This window comes from Rhamphochromis sp. 'chilingali' (assembly GCF_963969265.1).
Source record: "Rhamphochromis sp. 'chilingali' genome assembly, chromosome: 21".
Classification (NCBI taxonomy): Eukaryota; Metazoa; Chordata; class Actinopteri; order Cichliformes; family Cichlidae; genus Rhamphochromis; species Rhamphochromis sp. 'chilingali'.
In genome coordinates, this window is record NC_137949.1 from 16,438,274 (window position 1) to 16,466,194 (window position 27,921).

At 38.9% G+C, this 27,921-nt stretch overlaps 1 protein-coding gene across 2 annotated transcripts in view; it reads right to left on the minus strand.

The window, feature by feature from the left end:
• LOC308389565 (leucine-rich repeat and fibronectin type-III domain-containing protein 2) overlaps positions 1-27,921 on the minus strand; it is a 141,423-nt gene that overhangs the window by 52,173 nt on the left and 61,329 nt on the right. For both annotated transcript variants that reach the window (XM_080871042.1, XM_080871041.1), the window contains exon 2: positions 6,631-6,749. The gene's annotated coding sequence lies outside the window, so the exon portion shown is untranslated. The remainder of the gene's footprint in view (positions 1-6,630; positions 6,750-27,921) is intronic.

Sequence of the window (27,921 nt, forward strand, 5' to 3'; positions counted from 1 at the left end):
CTCTTCTTTTCTGTCTTTCCTGTCCATTCACTCTGGCCAGCTGCAGCAGATAGTTGCCTCCTTGAGTCTAGCTATGGGGGAGGTTTCATTCCACTAAAAGGGAGTTCTTCATCCCCACTGTTGCCAAATGCTTGTTCATAGAGGATTGTTGGACTTCAATATAAAATATAAAACGTACCTTACTGATCTGACCTATATTAACTGAGCTGAACTGAAACGAAGCCCAGTCAGCAACCACAGACTGTCCAAAAGCTAAACCTAAAAATAAAACAACACATGCCACATTTTGGAATGAGAAGAGAAATATAGGTCTGCCAAGTAAAGCCATTTACTTGGCAGACCTATTTGGATCAACTTTCTGACTCTCTCAACACTAATTCTGGTCTCTTAGGTAAATACTGTGGATATAATTAGGTAAGCTTTCTCTAGGTTCACAATTCAGCTTATTGGACTTGCTATAATTAGACTCCTGGAAAGAGCTTTATCTAAGACAGTGAGCTTTACTGATGATGGTTTACATTTCAGTGGAAGAGCAGAACAGTATAAATAGGACTGCCAGTTTTTCCTAAAGCTTCTGCCTAACTTCAGTAGCACTGTTTTGTGCTTCACCTTTTGTGGTGAGGCCAACTGATGCGCCACAACACCTTTTTTCCTTTTATTGTCTAAAAGATTAGTTTTAGTTGATCTGTCTTGTTACTCTATACTGTACAGTAAGTATGAAGCAATTTGAAGTCAAAAAAACAAACAACCAAGCAAAAAAAAAAACAACTTACAGAAAAACAAACATGTCCATGACGGTCTTATAGAAATCAGCTCAGTTCTTCTGTTATGCCTGGGGTATGGTGCCTCCTTACCTGAACTCTTTATCTGTTTTCTCCCCCCGAAAGCTAAATTGAAACAAGCACGGATTAACTCAATGTCACGGTAGCTTTGTCCCTGGGATAATGGGGGACAATGAGCTCCGCGGTGACAGCAGTAAATGATGCCAATTTTCTCCCAGAAAGAGAAAATGATAGAACAAGAATGGAGGGGAACAGTTTGGGGAGATAGCTTAAGACTCTAATCCAACTTTGTAAATCAGAATGCTTGGGGGCTTTGCTGAGTGTTTTTCCTGTAGAAGTGATTCATATCATCACATCATTGCAATGTAAGCAGTACAAATGCTGGCTGAGGGCTTGTGACAGGATGGTTTTTAGAAGACTGGGTAAATGTCACATTTTGGAGAAAAGAAAATTTGACATTTTTCTTAAGGGAATGAAAAGGTTCAGTTTTCTCCTACTGGTAGGAGTGAACACTATGCAGTATAATTCTCTATACTGTGAACTTCTGTTCCAAAACTGTTCATATGTTTGGCTACCTTTGGCCTTTGTTACTCACTGACAGAAGACCCTTATCTGTAGCTAGCACATCAAGGCTTCAATTGACTAGATAAAGGAATCCTTTGGACTTATTTGTGCAAAGCAAGCAGTATTTGATAGGATGTCAGTATTTGAAGCCTTGGTATGGAAACGCTTTAATGTATGACAGCTAATCTTTTTAGGCTAGTTCATTTAAATAGTGTATTTATGCTTGCTTTACTTTTATTACATTTCACAGAAAACCGAGTCAGCTGTATGTTTGTTCATTTTTCATTCTATAAAATGGAGGATAGTTCTTATCTATTATACAGTGGTTTTTTTTTTCCTTTTCATTTCTGGCTGCCCAGCACAACCTTTTAACATCTGAAGATATTAAATTTTTTTTTATATTGAAGTTACATTAAAGCTGTGTTTATTTTCATTCATTACATGAAGGAACCTTTAAAAAAAAACAAAAAACAAGCGCGTCCATGCTCACAGGTGTACACACGGGTGATCACACCCACAAACTACACCCTTTTTGGCTCCTACCTCAAAGCACACTGTGTTCTGTTGATCTTATGTGCTGCACAATAATGTTTAATATTTAGTATTTACTGTCATATTCCCATATATCATTGTGATGTTGTTTATTCTATTACTTTTGTTCTCTTCTGCTTGTTTTCTTTTTTCTTTCTCAGCAGGTGACCCAGGTGATTGATATATGCATTTTTTTTTCTGCTCATTCTGTTGGTTTTTGTTTTTTGCCCTTCTCCCCCATCCCTCTTCTCAGCTGTTTCTCTTTCCCTCTTTCTTTCTCCCCTTCTTTCCCCCAGTCAAGTCTGTCCCGTATTCAGTAAGTGAAAATAAAATAAACAATAAAAGGTGAATCAAATGGACCATTACGGCAAGGCTGGGATGATCAATTTGGTAAAGTAAATCCGTTGGGCATCTTTCTTTGCCTTTAGACAACAATTCTGATGGCAAAAGAGCCAAACGGGACAGGCAAAAAAAAAAAAGAAAAAAAAAAAAAGCTGTGTTTATTTCTGTTATTACTGCCAGTTACATTTCTGACTCTTGAAGCTCCTGTATAGTCTCATACCTTTTGACATATTGCTCAGCCTTTTCAACATCATAGGAAATAATCTCTAAGAAAGATATTGGGTGACTGACTTATCGGGAAAATAGAGCTGCACACATATGCTCTGTGTTTTTAAGTTAGCAAGCACAATCTGCACACGGTCAATCCCTGACAGATGCCTGATAGCAGTTCAACATCCACACAGGGCTGACCCGGGAAGAGCTCCGCATGGACTCAGCAGGGGGATTTATATGATTTCTATCTCTGAGGTCTAAAAAGACATGATAACCTATTGATCTTAAACATCATGAGAAATGAAAAGAAGATTTACTGAAATGCTATGGATTATAAAAAAAAAACCCTCACAAAATATACACTGAGCACCAGAGAGAGAGAATTATACCAACAATCGCTTCAATATAAGCAGTCATCCCATACTAGGTCAGGCCTGCCTTTGCTCTGAAAATAGCTTTCATTCCTTGGAGTCGTGGACTCTGATGTTTTGGAAACCTCCCTTTAAAATTATGTGATGCTAACTATTCATGCTTATTTAAAAAGTGCTTCACATTCATGCTGCCAAGCTAACATTTTACCACATTCAAATTCAGACCTGCCAACTGGTGAGGTCCCTGACATCCACTGAACTGAAACCTGTCTAAAATTACTTTTGATTTATGATATGTTTGATTATCATGGTGGATGTTGTGAATGAAAGAAGGGTCCGGCAAAGGCTAAGGTGCTTTCTGTGCACTCGTCACAATTGTGGTTATTTGGGTCATGGTATCCTTTCTACCCCACTTAATCTGGCCACTCTCCTCTGAACTTATTCATCAACAAGGAGCTGCAATCTGCAGACCAGCTGTTTGCTATGGGATCCCCACCATTCTGATAAAACTAAAAAAGCCCCCAAAAACCATTTCACACCCACACACACACACAACATTCCCCCTCCATCACATCATATATTGGTGATTGGATTAATACCTGAATATTCAGTCAAAAAGGTATTACTTTTTAAAGTGTTCAGTAAGCACACTTTAGCTGCATTAAACAAAACAGCAACAAAAGCATATCCCCATCCATTGGTCTATTTCTTGTCTTTCTTTTTGTCTCAGTAATATTTATTTTTTCACCATCATAACCTTCCTAATGGTTCTGCCTTCAAGAGTTGGCAAATTCTTCCCGCAAAACCGAATGGGGCAGCAGATTAAATATCTAACCTGTGTCCTCCTGTCATTTTCAGTTATGAGAAGAGAAATGGAACCCGGGACCTCGTTCATCTATCTGAAAAATACATCACACACATTTGAGACACAATGTGTTACAGCTACACCAGAAACAAAAGCACAAAAGCCACCTAGCAAATCTACCCTTTACATATGCAGAAGTAACCAGGTTACTCTGACAAATCAGGAGAAATTGAACAAACACTGTATGTTACTGCAGTAGGTTAGTGTTTACTGCTTCTCCCTCGTCAAGCTTGTTTTGAAACTGTGGCTTTCTTACTTTATGCAGGATATGTGCTGCTTCCTGATTCATTGAGCATGTGGTGGAGTGCCCTGTACTGCGAATACACTGTTTTCCTTTACAAACGTCTAAATATTGGAGTAAGAGATTTAGTACTACATGACCCCTGCACCCTAGCAGTGCAGCGTGGGGAAGCAAGTCACCTGATAATTTGTTTTGTGAACTCCAGCTACTACAATATTCACTGCTCTTTGTGGATTTAGCCAACTGAGATCAACAAGATATAAGCAGATGGTACGTGAGCTATATGGCTGATTTCCAACCTGTAGCCACTAAAGCTAGTATAAAGGTACAAATTCAGTCAGTAAATCTAATCAACACCACAAACCTTAAAAATAAATCAGTGCAACCAGTCCAAGACCTACTATGGATGTGAATTGGTCAACACTTACTGCCCTGAAAACCAACCCCCCAGCACCAAAGGTTTCTTGTCACCTACAGTATAGTGTAAAGGTCTAGCAAATAGAATGCTTTTGTAGTGAAAAAAGGGGTAATACCTTATTTGGAAAATTTGTTATTATTGTTATTTGTCCCCTTAATTCTCCAAATTATAAGACGCTATAGATTATTTTATGACAAACAGACAGCTAGTGTACAACCGTGCTGCCATGGTGGAAATACATCCATCCATAATGAGTGAGAAGAAATTCAAAGAGTCTCCAAACATCTTTGGCAATGAAAAAAAAAGAAACTAGGAGACATCATGTCAAACAGCCAAGAATTACAGCTGTCACTGATGAGCTAGCTGATGAGCTAAAAAAAAAAAAAAAAAAAAAAAAAAGTGAATGTTTACTGTCAAAGAAAATTATTCAAATTGCTTCAACAGCCAGAAAGAAGAATGTGTGAATCTGTGCTTGACAGAAAAGATGAACAAATATGGATTTCAGCAGATATGGTTTTACTTTTATGAGTTCAGTTAAATTCACTTTAATGATATAGGTCAAATTAACAACAACAATTCCCTCAAGGCACTTTATATTGTAAGCTAAAGACCTTACAATATTAGAAAGAAACCCAGACAATCACGCAATTCCCTTTTAACAAGAAGAAAACCATCGGTAAAAGCAGGCAAAGAGAGGGGCAGCAAGCTGCCCTAATTGGTTGAGTGAGGGAAAAGAGAAGAGAACAGAGAGACGGGGCAAAATACAGACCGTGGCATAGACAGACAGAGTTTAATAATTACTAATGATTAAATACAGTAGTGCTTAAACACACGAGGAGTGAAACTGGGAGCTGGTTCCATAGTAGAGGGGCTCTATCTCCCATTCTATGTTTAGATACCTTATTGATTGATTGATTGAATCTTCATTTTGAACATGTTGAAAAAGTACAACAAAATAGAATTAAAAGAGACAAATGAACAAAGCAAAACAAAAGGAAAACGAGCAACCACAACTCCAAATAACGTTCATGTTCAAAAAGGAGCAGGAAGAAGCATACCTTAGCAACCATAAGTAAGACTGCAGTCTAAGAGCAAAGTGGTCTGTTAAGATACTGTGAGGATAAGATGTTTTAAGATAAGATGTGGGGCCTGATTCTTTAGGACCTTGTACGTGAGGAAAGATTTAAATTGGAATCTCAATTAAACATGGAGACAATGAAGTGAAGCTAATATGGGAGAAATATACTTGCTCTTTCTAGTCCCTGCAGTGTTCTGGATCAACTGAAGGCTTTTCGAGGAGCTTATAGCACAGCTTAATAATAATGAATTACAATAGTCCAACCTAGAATTAATAAATACATGAACTAGTTTGCAATGGAAGCTTTGCATGTAATCATTAGCTAATATTCATGTCTGGCTCTCTTCCACAGTATGCCTTTTGTCCTGGGATCGTGTGATTGTTGGCATTTTCTCTGTATTATTCTAGGGTCTTTACCTTACAATATAAAGCAGCTTGAGGTGGTTGTTATTATGACTTGGTGTGATATAAATACAATTGAATTGACAGGTCATTGAAGGTCATCATGTGGTATTTAGTGCCAATTTAGCCTCTACATAAATTCCATCCTTAGAGAACCACAAGCAAGTCTGGTGCTTTAAGCCTGTATTTGTGCATGGACACATATACAATGTAACTGTGAAACTGTTAGGAGTTGCTCACATAGTCATTTCTGTAACATGAGCTAAAGGGGTCTTGATATTATTATTGCTTTGGCACATTGGAGTGTCAAAGTGTTTAACATGACAAAATGATGCACAAAATGAAAGGGTTTTTTTTTGTTTCTTTCTTTTCCAGTTGAACTTTTACAACTCCATTTTTTGTTGAAATTAAAACACTGAAGCACCCCAGAAACTCTATCATCAATTTGCACCTCCTGGGAAAATCAAAGCTCAGTTAACATTCTGTTTTTAAGTATTTTCAAAGAAATGGTGGAAAATATGAATAACTGAAGAAATTCTGCCTATACAAAAAAATAAAAAAATAAACATGTTGGAAGAGGCTACGAGGGAGATTAATAGAAACTGAATGCAAAGCAAAAGTGAACCTCAAAGAAGGATTAATTTGATGCAGAGCTCTGAGAGTTGGCAGGGTTCAAAAGTAAATTTTTGTTGGCAACGTGTGGTTGTGGTGGGGAAATATTCTCTTCCTACTTTAAGTACAGAACTTAAGTAAACTAACAAGTTAGACTCTACCACTATAGCTTGAATGACTATACTTTCTTGTGTATTATATTTGTACTCACAGTAAAAGCATCTGTTGTGTGGTCAGGTCAGGTATCCAAACTCATATTGATTCATCTTTATTCATACAACCACTCTTCTATGTGGTTCTCAATCACATCTGTTGAGTCTGTTAGGTGACCTAAAACAGAAGGTGCACAACAAAAACCCCACTGTTAGAAATAGGAAGTTATGTTCATCTGGTCATACTAAAAACAACAACAGTAAAATAATAAAAATGCTGAATTAAGCAACAGTTTTGGTATCTGGTGCCAAAAGCACACGGTTATATTGAAAGTGCACTTTAGAGTGTAGGAGGGGCAGAAAAAAAGAAAAAAAAACACCTTTTGCTTTCCGATTTGATGATTACATCACTCAAAGTGGATTTTTTTCAGTCTTCACAGTTAAGGGGAAACATATAAAGATGTATCTAAAAAGGTCCAAGATGTTTCGGAAGAGGCCTCCCTGACCAAATCTCTTAGCTTCATAAAGGGAGGAAATGTGAATGGTGGAATAATACAGCTCTTAATAAATCTCCTCATTAAAATTCTGTGACCATGTCATAGCACATGTCCTCCCAGAGCCCACTGCAGCTTCTCATCCTAATGAGAGCAGATAAAAGCACCGAAAGTGAGGGAGAGAAAGGTAGACACAAGCTGGTTTCAGAGTGTTTATTTAGGCAAAAACTGTGTGTTCTGGCTTCAGGCTGCATCAGGTGAGGTGCACAAACAAAAAGCAATTTTGAAGTCCCATTACAATTTCTACTGTTCTTGTAGAATAATGCGTCTCTGCAAAAACAAGGCTCCTCTAAAGATCTGCATCTTTCAAGCACCCGTCTTTGCCAAATCTCACTGGATGAACCAGAAGGAGCCGCAATCTTATGGCAGCGGACAAGACACACCAAATTAAATAGTGTCACTTCGATACTGGATAATAAGCACTGTGTCGCAGTAGTCGAGCATAACAAAAAAGCAGATGGCTTGATCTCTGAAAATAGCCATTCTTTACAGTATCTCCATTAAAAGCTGCCAGTAGCTCCAGAGATGTGAAGCTTCTTTAAATGGTTTGCTCACATAAAATTATGGAAAACAAATATATTCTCAACTCAGTGTAGCCATGTTGATACTTTTTAGTCTGTTCACATTTTTTTTTATGTTTCTCCAAATGAAAAGAAGTGAAAGTATTTTTATTAGAAACCAGAAATGGATACCCTAGACAATCTGCAGAGTACACAGTCTGCAGTTTTCTGATCATTCTTAGCAGGAGAAAGTACTTCTAATGACTTTGTCAGTGTCACTCAAGCTAATGGCTCATTGTGCTGCAATGTAAAACTATTACACATGTACCAATAGTAAATTAATTGTTTTGGCTTAATTCAAATGAATAAAGATACTTTAATATATCTACAAACACTGTCAATATGGGAAAAGAGGAAATAAAGTTGGATTTCAAGATCTAAGACGTCACCTGCTGCTCAGAATGGGGACACTGAAGTGGGGTCCTCATCCTTGGCACAGATAAACAGAGCGCAACTGATTACATTTCTTCACCTCTATGTCATGGTCCATCTAGACTGTGGACACTGTTTCTGACACATTTTCGCATCAAGTTTTTCAAATGATCACTTTTTCAGTGCTGTAGGGATGATACATGTCCCCACTCACTCTAACGGTGAGCCAATTTCTGCCTCCATCCCAAATAATCTGGGTCTCTATAAATTCAGATCATCTGTGTTCCATTCAGTCATAAACTATGATCTATTTAATGATAACTCATGTTAAGCCAATATGCTTTTTAAGAAAACTCATTGATAGGCATTGCAATTTTGGAATCTTTCTCCATGCACAGTGTCTGAATGTTGACTTAAGAATACTGAAACTCTTTCAGAAAATGTTGGGGTTTCTTTCCAGATTGTAGACACAGACTGAGAGTAATCAGGTGAGATTTGTATTTCCAAACATCACCAAACCTGTACACAAACCCATCAATATGTTCTCCATAATGTTTGGTGCATAGCTGCATGGATTTTCTCAGCACATCTGTCATTGTAGATTTGACACCACTGTTATGAGTGAGTGGTGCAAAAGCTCATTTTAAATGCGATTTGTGCATCTCAAGTGTCCACAGTGAGACACATCTGAACAAATCCAATTGTAATCACATTTCAAACCACCTAACCACCAAACGTGGTTTGGATCAAATGTGCAAAATGTGATTTCATGTTGCTTTTTAGTGTATAGGCCTTTCTAAAATCAATCTGGATACAATCTTGATTTGTCCAAAGTAAGAAAGGCCTAAGTAATCATTTCCACGTTTATGCAATCATTGTTTATTCCAGTGACTGGAATCTGCCTCACAGTGGAAATGTTTGCTGAATTCAATACAACTAAGAACACAAGAACACAAACAACAATAATTGCTGTAACGTGTATCTTGTAGCAATTAAGAAGTTTATACACATAAGCACAGGTAAACGTCAATTTCTCACTTTTTTCCTACTAGCTGGAAATTAATGTTTGAGACAATATTTGCCATGCAAAATATAAATTAACCTTTCAAGCTAACTAATCAACGACCACGGCCGCATTGTTCATTAGGAAACAACAAATTCATGGGAATGTTAAGCTGCAATTCCTAATAAAAACTACAATCAGTGAAAAAAAGAGAAAACAAACTTTTCCTTTAGAGGCAAAGTGTTATGTTGTTGTGTCAAGTGAGTTCTGCCTCTGTCACGGTGACAGGCAGCAGCATATCCTCCCAAAATCCCATTGACAAGCTCTTTCTGCAATGAGAGATGTTACTAAGCCACAGAGATTTCCTGACTCCCTTGGTTGAAGCGGTTAGGTGTTGCCAAGTACACCTCTGCTTTCATTCTGGCAAAACAATATACTTAATGAGATTCCAGAGCCTGCAAGCAGTGTTCTCCATCTCTGCGTAAACCCACCTACGGCAGCCCAAGTGCCCACACTGGCTCGTGGTGGGCTTAACATTGTTCAAGTGCAAACAGGCATGGAGTTGTAAAAGTTCAACTGGAATTCAGACAGTTACAATTTCATGCTGTATAATTGAGGCGCTGCTGTTGGCATACATGTGGCGTAGGTCATCAACAGCTGTCACTCTGGATTATGGTTGATGTAAGAGAGTGAAACATGGCACACTGAAAAAATAATATTCTTTTCCTTACTTTTCCTTTTTATTTCTCAGCACCTAAAAATTGCTAGAGTGGTACAATACCTCTGCTGTGGTGGTCCCTTCCTTCATACACTCAACAAAAATATAAACGCAACACCTTTGTTACTGCTCCCATTCCCCATGGGATGGACGTAGAGACCTAAAATTCATTCCAGATACACAATATAACCATCCCTCCCAAACAGTGGTCACAAATCAGTCCAAATGTGTGGTAGTGGGCACATCTGCTATATTGAGATAATCCATCCCACCTCACAGGTGTGCCACATCAGGATGCTGATCTGACATCATGAGTAGTGCACAGGTGTACCTCAGACTGCCCACAACAAAAGGCCACCCTGGAATGTGCAGTTTTTTGCGCTATTGGGGGTCTGGGGACCCAGAACCGGTCAGTATCTGGTGTGACCACCATTTGCCTCATGCAGTGCAACACATCGTCGCATGGAGTCTATCAGATTGTCAATTGTGGCCTGTGGAATGTTGGTCCACTCCACTTCAATGGCTGTGCGAGGTTGTTGGATATTCGTGGGAACTGGTACACGCTGTCGTATACGCCGGTCAAGCACATCCCGAACATGCTCAATGGGTGACATGTCCGGTGAGTACGCTGGCCATGCAAGAACTGGGACATTCTCAGCTGCCATCTGCCCTGAACAATGTGAACCATGATTCATCCGTGAAGCGCACACCTCTCCAACGTGCCAGACGCCATCGAATGTGAGCATTTGCCCACACAAGTCTGTTACAGCGACGAGCTGGAGTCAGGTCAAGACCCCGATGAGGACGACGGGCATGCAGTTGAGCGTCCCTGAGACGGTTTCTGACAGTTTGTGCAGAAATTGTTTGGTTGTGCAAACCAATTGTTCCAGCAGCTGTCTGGGTGGCTGGTCTCAGACGATCTTGGAGGTGAACCTGCTGGATGTGGAAGTCCTGGGCTGGTGTGGTTACACGAGGTCTGCGGTTGTGAGGCCGGTTGGATGTGCTGCCATATTCTCTGAAACGCCTGTGGAGACGGCTTATGGTTGAGAAATGAACATTCAATGCACGGGCGACAGATCTGGTTTACATTCCTGCTGTCAGCATGCCAATTGCACGCTCCCTCATTGCTTGTGGCATCTGTGGCATTTTGCTGTGAGACAAAACTGCACATTCCAGGGTGGCCTTTTGTTGTGGGCAGTCTGAGGTACACCTGTGCACTACTCATGATGTCAGATCAGCATCCTGATGTGGCACACCTGTGAGGTGGGATGGATTATCTCAATATAGCAGATGTGCCCACTACCACACATTTGGACTGATTTGTGACCACTGTTTGGGAGGGATGGTTATATTGTGTATCTGGAATGAATTTTAGGTCTCTACGACCATCCCATGGGGAATGGGAGCAGTAACAAAGGTGTTGCGTTTATATTTTTGTTGAGTGTATAAAACAAGCTGCATGCAAGCAAATAAATATCAGATGCATTAGGAAAGGCAAGAGCTCATCCTGAGAACATCTGATTCAAAATTACTTTCATCAGTCATTATGCATGGTCATTTATGCCAAATGATCAAAATGGATGGATAATACTTTAATAAGAAATGAGAAATACTAAATAATATTCAAGAAATTACTTGAATAAAGAGTTTTCACTGTCAACCACAGATGTGCATCCACATCACAAATCTGTTGTACAAGCCAACATTTGAGGAGAGAGGAAGTCCTGGAAGTTTCTATTGACCTTGTTTTGTCTTTTACAAAACAAGGTCAAGCATATGCACATCTACGTGCATTCTCCTTATTCCTGATGTATTGATCTTTCAAATCACACCCAATCTCTTGCAAAGAGGCTTGTCATCAAAGCGTTGCAGATAAGCTGAGTATTCCATGACTTTACCTCTTTGAAAGAATTTGCACATGACACCTGAGCTGCAAATGAGGTCTCTCATAGATGTGAAGTCAAAAAGAATGCCACACACGTCCCTCTGCCCTGCTGTTGGCATCGTTTTGATCCAAGCGCTGGGAGAAGGGCAGGGGTGGATGGTGGGGTTGTACCTATGAATGCTAATAAATTGTGTCTTCAAAGACGTAACACTCCTCTAAAGTCACCTTAAACTCTTATACGAACAATATGTCTAGACTCAAAAGTAGGCCTGAAGATTATTTTCCATAACAAAGTCATTTTTACTTTACGGCACACAGTCCTGAAAAAAACAACAACAAACAAATCCTTCCATTCAACTAAATCATGAAAACATGAGAGATGTATGGTAGAGTTGAGAATGAGTGAACCTTTAGAAAAAGTTACCAAACAAACATTTTGCAATGCTTTGCTACCTCTCAACTTCATACATTCATATCCCAGCATGCAAGCTAGCACATTGTCTCACCCATTTAAATAGCTATTTTGTCATTGCCAGCACCCCAACTGTGCCATACATTATTCATATATGCATCACTTGCCTCACTTCTTTCATACTGTATGGGCATGCGTTCAGTCTTACATTACATTTAAATAAGCTCTCTGAACCACCTCTTCATTGAACCTACTGTGGTTTTACAACACTGTAGGCTCAGTGCAGGGGAGGTTAGCTTGACCTGCTGTTGGTGCTATCTTTAGCTTTGCAGCACACAAATTGTTGTTTGCCACAGAGGGCCTTTTGGTTCATAATTCATGTATTTGAGCAAAATCAGCTTGAAAGGAATTAATGCTACCTTGGCTCCAACCAGCAACCATTTATTCATTATATACATGCTTAACTGTTGAAACCAGTCTTGCTGCTTGACCTCTCAGGAGAATACCGAGTGAGGATATGTGGAGAGTTGTGTTGTGAAGCAGCTTGTGTGGGGGATGGAGAGTGGTCACAACAAATTAGTGAAGAAAATGTATAAAATTAACTAGAAGCCTATGTGGAGAGCACATCTTCTGCAAAGGCCAATAGCCTATTTTGGAATTTTTGAAGACAGTGATCCAAAGCTGCACCCGATTTTATAGAGGCTCATTTTTGCCCATAACCCACCACGCTAGCAGATCTCAGGGAATGCAGCTTTGTACTTTTTTTTTTTTTCCTCTCAATTCCTCCCCCTTGGCAGAGGAATAATCAAACATGGATTTTCAAATAACAGCAGGATGGAGTAACTTTAATGTAAAGTAGGCCTGTCTGCTCTGATCTCATAATACCAATATTTTTACCCAAGCTTTACAAATGTAACTACTATATCCTATCCCTATATGTTTATTATATGTTAATACCATATACTGCACATAATATGTGCAGCAAATACATTAAGCCTGTTGAACAGAACTCTATGACAGTGATGGTGATCTTGCAGCTCACTTGGTTTGTTGCATAGTAATCATATTCCTCATTTATGGTCTCAGTTACAAGCTTAATGTTGAATGCAACATTAAAAAGCATATGGTTCAATTAGAATCCAACACATGAAAGCTAATTCAGAGCATTAGGTGCATTCAGTTTTTAACTTGTGATATCTTGTTTTGTTTTTTTAAGAAAGACTCAAACACAAAAGGCTTTAAATTCCATTTCTTTTACACAGTCTGTGTACATGGTGTGAAATGGTGGGAAGGAAAGTGTAATACAGTGCATTGCACAGTTTAACATCCCAACAGGCTGATGCAGAAATGAGATTGTGGTCTCATTTGCATGGAAGAGCTATGATAAAGCTGCATATAGTAATCGCCTGTGTAAACTGGCCCTCCAGTGCTGTACACAAGATGTATGCAAAAAGCAATGACATGTTTTAAAATCCAAAATTCTTTCTTGTTGTAAAATGTGTTTAGGAAGAGTATTGAGAGGAGGCTTTTATAAAGACGCTGCACCTCCAGCTCCTGTTTTCATTTTTGCTGTCAGGTTAAAATGCACTTGCGTCTATTAAACTCAGTGTACTGTAAATGTTAAAATGTATTAGACCCAAAATGAACTCCCAAAACAAGCTCATTTCATCTCCTGTCCTGTGCATTATCTACCCTGTTTACACTAACTGCTATTCATTTGCATACAAAAACACCAACTGACTCATTCATTTTAAACATTTCCTTCACACCAAGTTCTCAGTAAAAGAACACGGGTCCGAGCTGATGGACACATTATGCATGTAGGCACTGCAGCAGTGAAACTGCTCTCCTTTGCCAGAGGGTCATTCCTTGACGACAAAGGCTGGCATTTTCAAAGGTCAGCCCATACAGTATGAATACATGGGATCTCTCTTTCTAACCTCTGCTCGTGGCATGCAGTCTCTTTTGTTTCTTTTTCTTTTTGGCAAACAACCACTCGGTGAAAACGGCACTATGGTGTTGTTTTGACTCTTGCATTTTACGGTTTACAGAACATGCCTAAGGTATTGAAATGTACTCAGTGAATTATATGTCTGATAGCTTGTACCCTAAAAGCATCACTTGACAACTGCTTTTAAAACAGAGCTTGTTTAAAATAAACTAGGCTGTTTGAATGCCTTTCACACAGATGACGAATGCATACATTTGTCATCGAGACAGATTTTTAATTAACGTCAAGGCATTTTTATTAACAGCAAAAGCTTATTAACTGAAAGGCCATTTGTTGTCCATTAATAAAAACAGGGAATAATTAAGGTTAAGTCCTGTCAAATTTATGGATTAAATTTGAGTTGAGTAATGGGTTAGTTAAGTGCAAGTAGTTTTGTAGTCACGGCACTAACTTGTAGTTTCCAAAGCCCCAGGGTACTTTCATTGTGACGGCCATACACTACATTTATCTTCTTGTCAGAGTTAATCACAGACAGTCAAGTGAAAAAACCAAAAATGTCTCATTTAACACTTCATCGGCAGAAAACACTTTCCCTATTCGGATATCTTTTGTATTTGAGTGCCATTTCTGGTTTTGTGCTTATCAGTGTGTGTGTTTGTTAATCATGACTGAAAATATAGTAAGCATAATTTAAATCTTACTTTTGATTACCTTCAAGGCATAAGGTTTAATGCTTTAAAGTAGATGTATGACAGTTGCTTCACAACTACAAGGTTTGGAGGTGTGAATGTTATAGAACGTTATGCCCTCTGACCTGGGTGGGTTTTCTCTGGGAGCTCTAATTTCCTCCCATATTAGGTTAAATGTTGGCTAGAAGAGTGAGGTGGTGAGTCATGGAAAGCATCAGACATGCAAACACATACAAGTCAGTACTTATAACCTTTCTAACATGTTTTTTTTTTTTAACATAAACAGCTTAGGTAAGTAAGTAAGATGCTTGTCTCCCAATTTAACTTTTTTCAGTATTCTGTTCGGGACCATTCTCTAAAGAACCCAGCAAAAACCATATTTGAACTGTATAAGCTTGTGTGTTTTGCTTACACTGTACAGAATGATGTGCATTAAAGAAAAGTTTCTCCATATGAATCAAGTGACAGTAACTGAAACAAAGATTTGGAAGCCTCCTCTCTAGGATGTCTTTTACAATTGTGACTTAGACACAAACTGTTACAAAAATTGATATATGAAATATCTTTAAATAAGTTTTTAAAAGGAAAATCATCCATTCATTTTGCATCATTTCAGTGAGGATCAATACTTTTACAAAAAAATTAATCCATTACCTGATTAGAAATGCTTCACACGTATCAAATACAAATTAATATTCAAAGCAGAATATTTTTTAAGCATTTGCAAATATGCTTGGTTGAGGATCTTTAAGTACAATAATTCTGAAACTGCTTTATAATTTCAAAAACATTTGAAATGCGGTGTGTAAAGTCAAATTTTCCAGTGCTATTAATTCTGATAGTTATATTATGATTAAATTTAATAAATGGTTGCTTGGATCAAATCATCAAGTCATTAGGCCATTTCTTTGCTTTCACAATTCCCTCAGCTGTTGTAGCTTCACCTACATTTGTATCATAAAGGTTTGTAGCCACACTGGAGCTGGTCAGTGTGCCTGCATTATGCTAATAAGCAACCTCTGTATGTCACATTCTTGCACTATTGTAGGTGTTAAATGTGTGTCAAACACTCAAGCGCTAAATCCTTTATGACTTAGGAATGTCTAACAGCTATTTACAGATACATAGGTGTGTGTGTGTGTGTGTGTGTGTGTGTGTGTGTGTGTGTGTGTGTGTGTGTGTGTGTGTGTGTGTGTGTGTGTGTGTGTTAAAACAGATAATGGAGACCAGACTGATGGTTCATTTGTCTTTGCTGCTCTATCACTGAAACACATTCAGAGACTTTTGATTTGAGCAGTTGTGTATAGAAAAGCAGTCCAGGTACATAAGGCTTTTGGTTATGATGGCTGCACCTTTGATTGCTGTACCAGTGCTTATAACACCATCCCGAATAGTCTGGAGCTGTCAGGAGAGGACCATCACCTGTCACAGTGGATACTGGACTACCTCACTGGCCACCCACAGTATGTGAGAACACAGGGCTACATCTCTGACAGGCTGGTCTGCGGTACCAGGGCCCCGCAAAGAACTGTGCTGGCACCGTTCCTGTTCATCCTGTACACTGCAGACTTTTCTATCAACTCCCCAGGCTGCCATCTACAAAAGTTCTCTGATGACTCTGCCATAGTTGGCCTTATTACAGGTGAGAATGACTCAGAGTACACACAGTGGATTCGGGACTTTGTGGACTGGTGTCAGTGGAACCATCTCCTGATCAACTCAGAGAAAACCAAGGAGCCGGTGATGGATTTCCACAGGCGTGGATCCACCACACCGACACCAGTGGAAATCCAGAGAACTGGCATTGAGATATTGGACTCTTATAAGTACCTGGGTGTTCACCTGAACAAAAAACTGGACTGGAGTCACAACACTGATGCTCTTTACAGGAAGGGTCAAAGCAGACTCTACCTGCTGAGGAAACTGAGATGTTTTTTGACTCTGTGGCGGATTCAGGCATCTTCTATAGCGTTGTCTATTTGAACAGCAGCTTATCTAAAGCTAAGAGGAAGCAGTTGGATAAGCTCATCAGGCCAGCTCTGTCCTAGGATGGCCCCTCGACCCAGTGCAGTGCAGGTGGTAGGAGACAGAAGAACTCTGGCAAAAACAACATCACTCTTGGACAATGTCTCCCACCCCATGCATGAAGCTGTTGCAGAACTGGAGAGCTCCTTCAGTGACAGACAGCTGCATCGTGCACAAATGAGCGTTATTCCAGATCCTTCCTCCCATCAGCTGTTAGACTTTATAACCACCAGCGCTCCCAACAAACAGAAATAGTTGTTTACATCCCTGCTGTCATTGGCACAGTTTTTCCATTTTCTGTAAAAAGCCTGTTGTTTTGTTTAAGTACAAATATACAGCACATTGTGTACATTTAAAAAAAATTCTTATGTTGAAAATTGTCCTCACTTACTGTACAGTCACTATTTTATTTTTCTGTTCTTTACTTTTGTCTGAATCTGCACATCTACCTTTGACTTTGCTGCTGGAACACTTGAATTTCCCCAATAAGGGAGAATAAAGGATATTTCTATAAAGAATATTTGTGCAACACAAACATTTTTATTTTTTTCTCCTCATTTTTGCCCACCAGACAATATGTTTTGTGTTTTCAAGTTGTCTTATCAACATTTTTCATTGCATCCTTACAGGCTCAGGAGATTAAAGGAGGAAACGACAAATTTGTTTTATCTGTCAAAGTTTCTGGGGTATACAGCAGTGAAACTTGTACTAAACTCAGGAATTGACATTGCTGATGTTGATATGACATCAACATTACTTAACGATTTCACTTTTACCAATAATTACAATTTCTTTAAGCATTTCCGCAGTCTAGAGAAAATACGGAGGCCAGACTTTTCTGTTTGCTTGTTTATATTATGTGACAGTAAATTGTTTTTGTCACCAAAGCCATTAGACTAGAGTATTATGAACTTTTCAATTCCCAATACAATTTCATAAGACCACATATAGGACCGGGAATGTAACTGAGCACATTTACTCAGGAACTCAGATTTAATGTACTTGTACTTTAGGTGTTTCCAAATATTTTGAATTCAGTTATTGTACTTTGTCCTACATGTTATTTCTGTTAAAGTCTGAGTTATTTATTTTGCAGATTACTTGCAATATTATAGATCATGCTATTGAACAATGTGTACATAGTTAAAATCAATAGCATCTACAACATTAAAGAGATATCTACATCAAAAAATTAATTATGATCCAATAATGCCATGTATGTAATTCTGAAAATTCCACATAGTAAGTAAATTAAATGTAAGTACCATGAATATATTTTGATGAAACAGCCTGTGCAGTGATTGGGTTCTTCAGTAGTTTAAAAGTTCAGCAGAACTTTTAAAGTTTTTTTTTTCCAATTTGCAACGGAAGAGAGAAAAATTGTAATTAAAATTTTTAACTTTTAATTAATTAATTAATTATTTTTTGGGGGGAGTGATCTCCTTATTTCTTTGCAATGTCTCTTGGTGACATTTCATTAATGGAAGTTTCGAGCAGTTTAATCAAGGAGTCACTTCTTTAATACCTTCTTAAGCCCCATTTGGACAGGATTCGCAATGCAGCAAGCGATGGGGAAGAACATACTCGGCTCTTCTTTTATATATTGCTTTGTCCTAGATGGAATCTTGCAGGAATCAAGGTCAGATGCTTCTATAAATGTACTTGATGAAATCGAGTAAAATAAATAAATAAATAAATACTTCCTAGGGTCTTAGAATACTCAAGTCTAAACCTGAAATGCATATTAAAATGCTGTGTGATTGATACAGTATTCTAGTTTATTTCAAATAAATCTTAGAAGAAAGCTGCTGGAGAATCATCCTATTATCCTAGTGCTATCTGTACATAAAAAAATTACATCACAAAGAGAAACTCTACATTGTCTACATTGCTGTTTGTATAGTATGGTCAAAGAAATTACCAGTACCTATGTGTAGAAAACTCATTTGATGAGCTTCTGCAGAGTTTTCTTCTGATGGCTTTCTATTTTTTTTCCAATGGTCATTTTATATAAACTCTTTATGCTGGTGTTGCCAAGCTTCAGGCATTTTTTTAAGTTTAGCAAAATCATTCCACCTTATTCAGAAAAGTTACACTTCACACAGAGAAAAAAGAGGAGAAAGAATATGACTACTAAATGAGATCTAAATTAGTCTAGCAACTTGGGAATATTAAAATAATCCACCCTCTGCTAGAGGGATAAATCCACTCTGACTAAGCATTTGACATGCAGTATTTAAAGCCCTAATGATTAAATCAATCACAAAAAGATGGACATGGAGCCATATAAATAAACACATCTTTCTGTACCATAAAATCCTTTTAATACTCTTGGATTTACCCAGTGACCCCATGGAAAACAGTCTTCTATACGTTGTTTAATCCTATTTATATTATAAAACTGCTAAATTAATAATAAATAATTGAGAACGCTGAGAGGCGATAAAAAAAAAAAAAGAATTGCATATGGGTTGGTTCCAAATTGTCCACCCCTTTCGTGTTTGGTCAAGCCTTCAGTGAGCTGATTTACAGGCAGAACTGAAAATTTCATTACATTAAACAAAGTTCACTGACATAAGAAGAGATGTTAATAGTAAAGTAGCCTGTAAATGACTGTACATACAAAGGTTGGGCTGTGTCGCATGTGATTAACTTATTGAAAACACCCATAAAGTATTCCATTAAAAATTCAGAATGCTGTCAGTCAGTGAAATATGACTGCATTGCCTTGCCTCCCTTTGATCAAACAGTGATGTTTGTTGATAACAAGCTGCCTTCTGTTTGCAGAGCGCTGTAAATCCAGCTGCTCATGGCAAAAAACAAGTTGCTGAAGCACAAAAATACCAGAAAACACCCCAGAGAGACATGAATGAATAAATAGGGCTGGCTCTATATTTAGCTTCAGCATCAGCATGGAGTCAGCTCTTCTGATGAGGCAAATGAAAAGTTGCTCCACATTTGCATGAGGTGGGGCTTTTGTTGTCTGGCAGTACAATATATGTGTCACCAGCTAATTAGAGGAAGAAAAACACATCCCTCTATCAATAGTTCCTTTGATCAGGAAAACATTAGAGGTTTTGTCAGTAGTCAGTCACACTAAAATAAAAAGATGTCTTTTTCTCCTTTTTTTCTATTAACTGAAACTAGAAATGAAATAGATTTGCACATTTTATGTGCAGATCTGTTCTGATTCTCTAAGTTTTAATAGACTTTAAAGAAGAAATGTCTTGCTTTGCATTAATTGGAAGCATTCATTGGATATCTTAATGACCCAGTGGCCCCTGAATGATGGTTTAACCTATGGTTGTTCCCTTTGTTCACTTCAAATGATACAATATGACAAGTTTGCCAGTATTACACCCACACTTGCCTTATACATGCTGAAGCTTCATGAAAACGCACTCATGTAGCACAAAAAGATCTAGTTAATATAAATAGAACACATGTTTTGGGTACTAAAAATCATTCCCTTCCCTACAGACTCATGCACCTGCTCTGAACTATGTCATTGCTGTGAAGGCTTGGGTTAAATATTTTGCTAAAAGGTGAATAACCCCTCTTGTCAGATATTCCCCATCATATTTCCAGCAGGGATAGACCTAATGACATGATGATCAGTATGTGTAATGTTTGCCTGTTACCCTTGTAGTAGAGGTCTGCATTCCCGCGGCTGTCCCGCGGGAGCCGCGGGACACGACCAGATTTCCAAATAAAATGCGGTAGCGGTCGGTAACTCTGGTGTAATTTGAACGGGAGCGGGCGGTCTGAAAATATAGCGTGCCCGACATTTTTTCGGAACAGCATATCTGTGATTTCCTCATTCTAATTGAGCACTGGTACAGCCAGTGCTCACGCCTGTTACACGCACTGAGCGCATGGATCAGTGCTTTTTGCACGTGCATTTTACTTGCACAGTCTGTGACTCTGTGCGCGCATCACCTGCATCAGAGCGCGCTTTACCAACATGGCAGAGCAAACTGAAGATGCAATTTCCTTGAAGGACGTTCAGCTGGGATTAGACAACGGTCAGTTTACTTTAAGGAAACCCACATCAGGCAAGTCTGATGTATGGGAGTCTTTTTCATGCGTCATAGACGCAAATGGAAAAAAATTACCCTTTGTACAATGCGATAAATGCCTCAAAGTTTTACCCTTTTGCAGTCACAAGACTGGAACCTCAGGTTTAAGGCGGCACTCATGTCCCATCACAAAGGGGCAAACAAAACTGGCATTTACTAAATCTTTGCTGGTGCCAGAGAAGTTTAAAAAAGAAACCAGAGACAAATGTGTTCAGTTTGTTTGCCAAGACATTCGACCGTATGATACCATCTCTGGAAAAGGCTTCACACAGCTGGCCCAACATTTGGTCGACACAGCAGCAAGAATAGGAAAATTCGATGTCTGTGAGATACTACCACACCCCACAACGGTGTCAAGAAATGTTGAAATGAGGGCTCAGAGTCTACGTAAACATGTTGTGGAGGAAATCACTGCAACAATATCGAAGTTTGGATGCGCTGTTACAGCAGACATATGGACAGAAACATATCGAAAAACGTCCTTTTTGTCTGCAACCATCCATTACGTTAATGAGCAATCTGAGCTACATTCAAGAGTGCTTTTTGCTGCCCCTTTTGACCCAAGCACCTCAAAGACAGGTGAAAACATTCGAAGGCACCTGCTGCAGAATCTCAGAGTGTTTGGCATTGATGCGAGAGACATGGGCAAAAAGATTATTTTTGTCACAGATCATGGAGCCAACATGATCAGTGCCTTACGAGAATACACGAGGCTAAACTGCACAGCGCACATACTAAACGTGACTCTCTCCAGTGCGTTTGGTACTGCCATAATCGAAAAGTCTCCAGAGATCGCTAGCCTTCTGACTGATGTTAAAAAGTTGGTTACATATTTCAAACACTCAGGACAGCAGGGCAAGCTTAAAAAGTCACTGAAACAATCCATAGAGACACGATGGAACTCTAACTTTGACATGTTAAATTCTGTCTTGGAACAGTACGAAGACATTGCATCTGTGCTGACTGAGAGCAATAATTATGACAAGATCGGACGCATTAGCATCAGTACTCTTAAGTTACTAGTATCATTCCTAAAACCCTTCAAAGAGGCAACTGACGACTTGGAAACTGATAACACAGCTCCCAGTGCCTCACTTGTTCTTCCGTGGTCTGTGCGATTAATTGAGCACTGTACATCAGCCACAAAAGACCCTCTGCTCTCTGAAATTGCAACCGTCTGTGTAACACGGCTGAAAGAATTACTGTCAGCAGACAGCACTTCATCCCATTCTGTTCACATGCTTTATAAAATAGCAACCTTTCTGACACCAAATCTGCGAGGTCTGAGAATGTTAGATGAAAGAGGGCGACAGAATGTGATACAGGGAGTCAAGGAGATGATCGAAGATTTAAAGTTTGATCATGCACATGATGAGGATGTTGAACCAACACCTGCCAAAAGGCCTACTGTTCTTCATAAATTTTCAGATTGGGAGGAAGAGGAAGAATCATGTGGATCAAAATCACTAGATGTTCAGATTCAGGAGTACAGGACCATGAAACTTGAATTATCAAGTCAACAAAACATTTTGCAGTGGTGGAATTCCAACAGTTCCCAGTTCCCTGCCCTGAGCAACCTTGCAAGATTTGTCCTCTGCATCCCGGCAACGAGTGCACCTTCCGAGAGAGCATTCAGCCTTTGTGGTCGGATTTTGGAGGAGAGACGTTCAGTACTGAAACCCTCATCAGTCAGTGACATTCTTTTCCTGCATGGAAATTTAAAATAATTTGGATTTTTTAAGTAAGTTTCGTTCATTTGATTAATAGTTTATAATTTTGAGATGTCGTTTATTGTTGTATTTATATATGCATATTTTCTTTTGTAGGAGAGACCTTGAATTCGACATTGGGACATTTTTTCGTTAAACTGATAGTTTAAACAACCATTTAATTTCGCAGTGGCCAACTATTTTGTTCTTTTGTTTACAATTTTAAGTGACTTTTTTTTTTTTTCGCGACACTTTCCCTACTGTGTTGACAGAAAAATGTTACGTTTGTATTTTACATAAAAATAACAAGTAGGCCACAATGCTGTATTCGTTTTTATTTATTTTATTTTTGCAACACGTTTTCCATGTTAAAAGATAAATGTTGCATGTTGACAGATAAATGCATCTTGTTTAAGAAAAATAAATACAATCATTGCACAACCTGCAGTTTTATCTGTTATCTCTATTTTTTGGTGGTACCCCATTTAAATGTGAGATTTTGGAAACCAGATCTAAATTTAGCGGGAACGGTCGGGTCGGGTAGAAAATTATTCTAAGCGGGCAGCGGGTGAACAAAGACTGAATATACAGCGGGAGCGGTCGGGTGCGGTACAAAACCTTGCGGGAGCGGGCGGGAGCGGGACTAAAAAAACATTCCCGCGCAGACCTCTACCTTGTAGCTTTAGCCTAAAGAATTCATGCTTCCTCCTCAGCCCGTATAATGTTTTTCTTTGTACCCTTAAAAGCTCTTTAAATGCCACTCATCAAACTCCAGGCAGGCTGTCATATGCCCTGCTCTAGTGCTATCTTTAAAGCCACTCCACTAAAGGCCAGATTAATAGAACACTGATGACAAGGCCATGCTTCAAGGAGGTTCTCTTATTTCTGCAATTGAGTTCTGAGGTTTTTTTCAAGAGTCTTCAGGCTTCTTAGTCAGTTTGCTCACCTTCTTATTTAGCTTTCAAACTTGAATTATTAAGGTTTCTGTCTTCACAAAATGATGAAAACTTTAAAAATGTTTTATTCTCTTGCTCTAACACTGGAACAATTACAACTTCATCATGACTTGGACATAATGTGGGTGTGTGCCATTCTAAACTAAGTCATGTGGAAGCTTAAGCCAATCACAGACTTCCTAATTGAAGTTCCAAACTGAAGGTAATTGAAACAAACACTACAAAGCTGAAGTGCCAGAGCAAAAGTGTCAGTGTTTTTTGCGAAGGAAAAACTTTGGGTTTGCTTTATGTATAACACTGAAAAATAAAATGTGTCACTTATATATGATATATGAATATCAGGTTTATATTAATAGGAAATACTGGTGTAAATCGAAATGTACAATAAAGTATGCAATAAGTAAGTCTCGTGTTTTCTGAGTTTTGTTTGAATCCTTGCATCACATAGTGACTCAAATTTCCAGCAGTGATACCACTTTCAGTGTAATTAAGATTGTGTAATCTAAATGGTCACCTGGGCCCTGTGCTTCGTACGTCGCTTACTACATCCAAGATCAAATGAAACATCCAAGACCAAATCATCGCGCTAACTCTGAGCTCGCTATTCCGGTTCCCCGAACACACCTGTTGTTGACGATTAGTATAGCTGGATGAAGTAATGTGAGATCACTGGGTGGCCCAACAGGGGCTACGCATCGATAGTAGAAACATTGATCGGCAACCCTTTGATTGGTCGGCGAAAATGTCGAAGGAGCGCGCTCGGTATTTTTCGGCAGCAGAGCAAGAACTCTTGAGTGAGGGATTTCAGGAGTTTCAGAGTTTAATTAAAACGCAAGGGAACACTGCAAAGGCTGCAAAAGCAAGGAGAGAGGGCTGGCAGAAAGTTGCTGACAAATCAAACTCGTAAGTAATTCAATAATAACAATAATAATGGAGTGGATTTATATAGCGCTTTTCAAGGCACCCAAAGCGCTTTACAATGCCACTATTCATTCACTCTCACATTCACACACTGGTGGAGGCAGCTACGGTTGTAGCCACAGCTGCCCTGGGGCAGACTGACAGAAGCCAGGCTGCCATATTGCGCCATCGGCCCCTCTGGCCAACACCAGTAGGCGGTAGGGTAGATTTATCATATCACACCATATTATCCAATATTATATTACATTATATTATATCATAATATGTTATATTATATCCCCTTTCACATTAGAGCCACAACAGGACCCACTAGAACATGGGAACAAGTAAAAGTGAAATATAAGAATATTCTACAGAATGGTAATATTTATCACTTATATTGCTTGTCGTCTCTTGGAAAGAGACCCTGGAATACTCTGTTTGTTTGTTCATAACAGCAACCAAGAAAAGGGCAGAGCAAAAAAAAAGACAGGTGGTGGTCCTGCACCCCCTCGTCAACAAGTTGGTTAAGTAAATAATACCCTCACGGGGAAATCGATATCTCTCTATGAGCACACTGTCGCGCTGAGCTAAAGGATCCTGTCTGTCCCGCAATATACGCTGAATTCTGAGGACTCTCCTTATCAATCTTGCACCTTCCGCAATGGGTTGCTCGCGTAAACGGACAGGATATGACTGCGACAGACTTCCCAAATCCACCTTTGCTTTTATAGCCGTGGTCTCTCATCTTGATTACACGAAGTAATTTACAATTACTACTCTGAAATATGAATTACATCTGTAATAATCACATACATGTAATAGAATGTTAATAGTACATTTCCCTTTTTTAGGGAATGACCTGTATGTATCTGTGTGAAATCAATAAAAGGATCAAGTGCTGCATTATCTTTAGTTACATTGATGTTATTTATTTATGGTGAAACAGTGGTGGAATATCGCTGTTGCTTTCGTATGAATGACGCGGACATACCTGCGTGGCCGCGATCTAATCCTGTTTACATAAAGTAAACCTGCTCCCCAGCAGGTTTACGCTTACGGCTCTGTTGCTATGACAGCAAGTCCCGGATGGGCTTCGGGGAACCGAACGATCCAGGATCACGCGAAATCGTCAACAATCTCATCCAGCTAACTCACTTAGCGCGGTACGAAGAACAGGCCCCTGTTGTGTTAAACAGTGTTTAGGAAACAGTGTTTTGCTGTTGACAATCATTGCCATCATTAAACCCTGGCAGCGATTTGAGGATATATTATTCTCATTAGAGTAGTTAGTCATTTTGCTGAAAAATGTCCCCTTACAGCAATATTATTAATTTGTTCAGTGCACTGCTACTTTCTACATACCATTTAATCCGGTTTAACTCAATTTGGATTGAGACGTATGAGGAATCAACTTGCAAATGTTATATATGCAATCATATAGACATTGCAGTTTTTACAATGTGGGGATTGCACAACAATGGAGACTTTTGTAAAGCTCAAGAAACAGCTGTTTGTGTACCGATGGATTGATCTTTTGGGGGCACAATTGTGTTCTGTACATTGCAGAAAGGTTTTTGTATTTATGAATCCTCTCAAGACCATGAATTTGCACAGCTTGCCATGAACCAGCTCATTCTTTTGAGGAGTGATGTTCAAATGGGATCAATACAAATCACAATTTATGTCTACTGCTAGTATATACTAATGAGCCAAAACATTATGACATTTTCTATCTAATATTTTGGTTCCAACAATGATATAGATACATTTAATGCACAAGCATACAGCCTGTGTGAGTCTGACTTGCCACATAATTTATCACCCAATAATGTTTTGTCCCTCTTCAGATCTTCAGGCTGACTGACAGTGTCCCACAAAATAAGAAGTTTTGACGTTGCTACCCACTTATCTGATATTTTGGTCTTCATTAAAGCTGCTCATTTCCTAGTCTCTCTGTAATAAATTACTGTCTATTATAAATGAAACCCAGGCGTACACCATGTTATAATTTTATCACTTTACTTAAAAGTGGTTGGAATACTGATTTTTTTTTATATGTGGTTAGGTGTAAGGATATGATGTGGATATAGGAAAGTAGTATATCTAACTATCTTGCCTAAAACCAGTGTTTCCCAAACCCTAATCATTGTTTCCTTATCCCTATCACACCACACTTTTAACCATCCTCTAGTACAACTTGGAGGTTTGCATGGTTGGATGGTTTCTACAGTCTTATCTGGACCCTGAACATATGTAATACTTAAAGGCACAAGTCCGAGTACTTAGTCTTGCACACCATTCAGGTCTTGAGAGTGTAGTGCACAGGGACAGCAGTTTGGCATGTACTGTCAAGAGCAGAAAATCAGGTCAAGTATGGGAGTTTCTAATACTGAATATTCTCAGCAGTGAGCGGATAGCATAAGCCCTAAGGGGGGAAACCTGTATCAGGCTACCCACCCTCCGAAATTGCTTATTTGATGGAAGCACTACAAATGTGTATAGCCTCCACTGAACTCATAAAAGTACTGACACAAATAATATGCAGTATCTATACAACGAACACATTTCTGGGTTTTGCTCTATTCTTCAACATCAATTTTTAGGTGATAATCAATCTTCAGGTGGTGATCCAACCTTATCTTTGTTTATTGGACTGCCCAATGCATTTCAGATTGACTTTTATAGGAAAGTTAACAGGAAGCCTTCTAAATGCATTACACAATGGCATGGTATTCATGTAAACTGCCGACAAGTCAATAAGCAATAAAGACAGTTGGGCCAGTTGGAGTTGAGGGACGATAGCAGATATAAGTTCCAGCATATGAGAAGTGTTTCACATATTAGATAGACATGAAGCTCTGAGTCATACCAGCTCTGAGAGAACAAACAGCTGTGGTTCTAATCATCACTGTCAACAGCACATCCAGGAACTGTTACTCAAAACTGAAGAGGCTGTGTAGGCTGCAGAATGTACTGTCTGTCTGTTTCTGTTTCTATTGTCGGCACAAATGTATGTTATAATGATAACTCATTTCATTTTGTTTTTTCTTGTGCCAAAGATGAAAAAACAGAAGAAAGGAATAAAAGACATTACCCATGCTGTTATACGAGAGCGTATTCAAATACAACTACTGTCAAACTAAGTCCCATTGTATGTGTTTGACAGTGACAATCACAGAAGGCTCTATTTAAAATCAAATCTGTATCTAAGAAGCCCTTGAGCTTTCAATGGGCTAAACGGCAGGTTAGGCAGACAGTGCACGTCGTAACACCATAGAAAGCTGAGAGTTTGGTTGTTTTTTTCACTTCTGGCTGACAGAAAATAGCCCAGATCCCCTTCCATTCTCAATCAATACTTTTTAATCAAGGCAGACACTTTTTCAGGTCACTGACAAGTTTTTGATGAAGAGACGTGTCTTTCGCAGGTTTTATCAGGGCCAAGGCTGAGATTTTTTTAACATCTAATTTCACATTCTGTTCAAGTCTTTAATAGGGCTTTATGATGGCTCAGAAGTGATCATCACTGTCTCATAA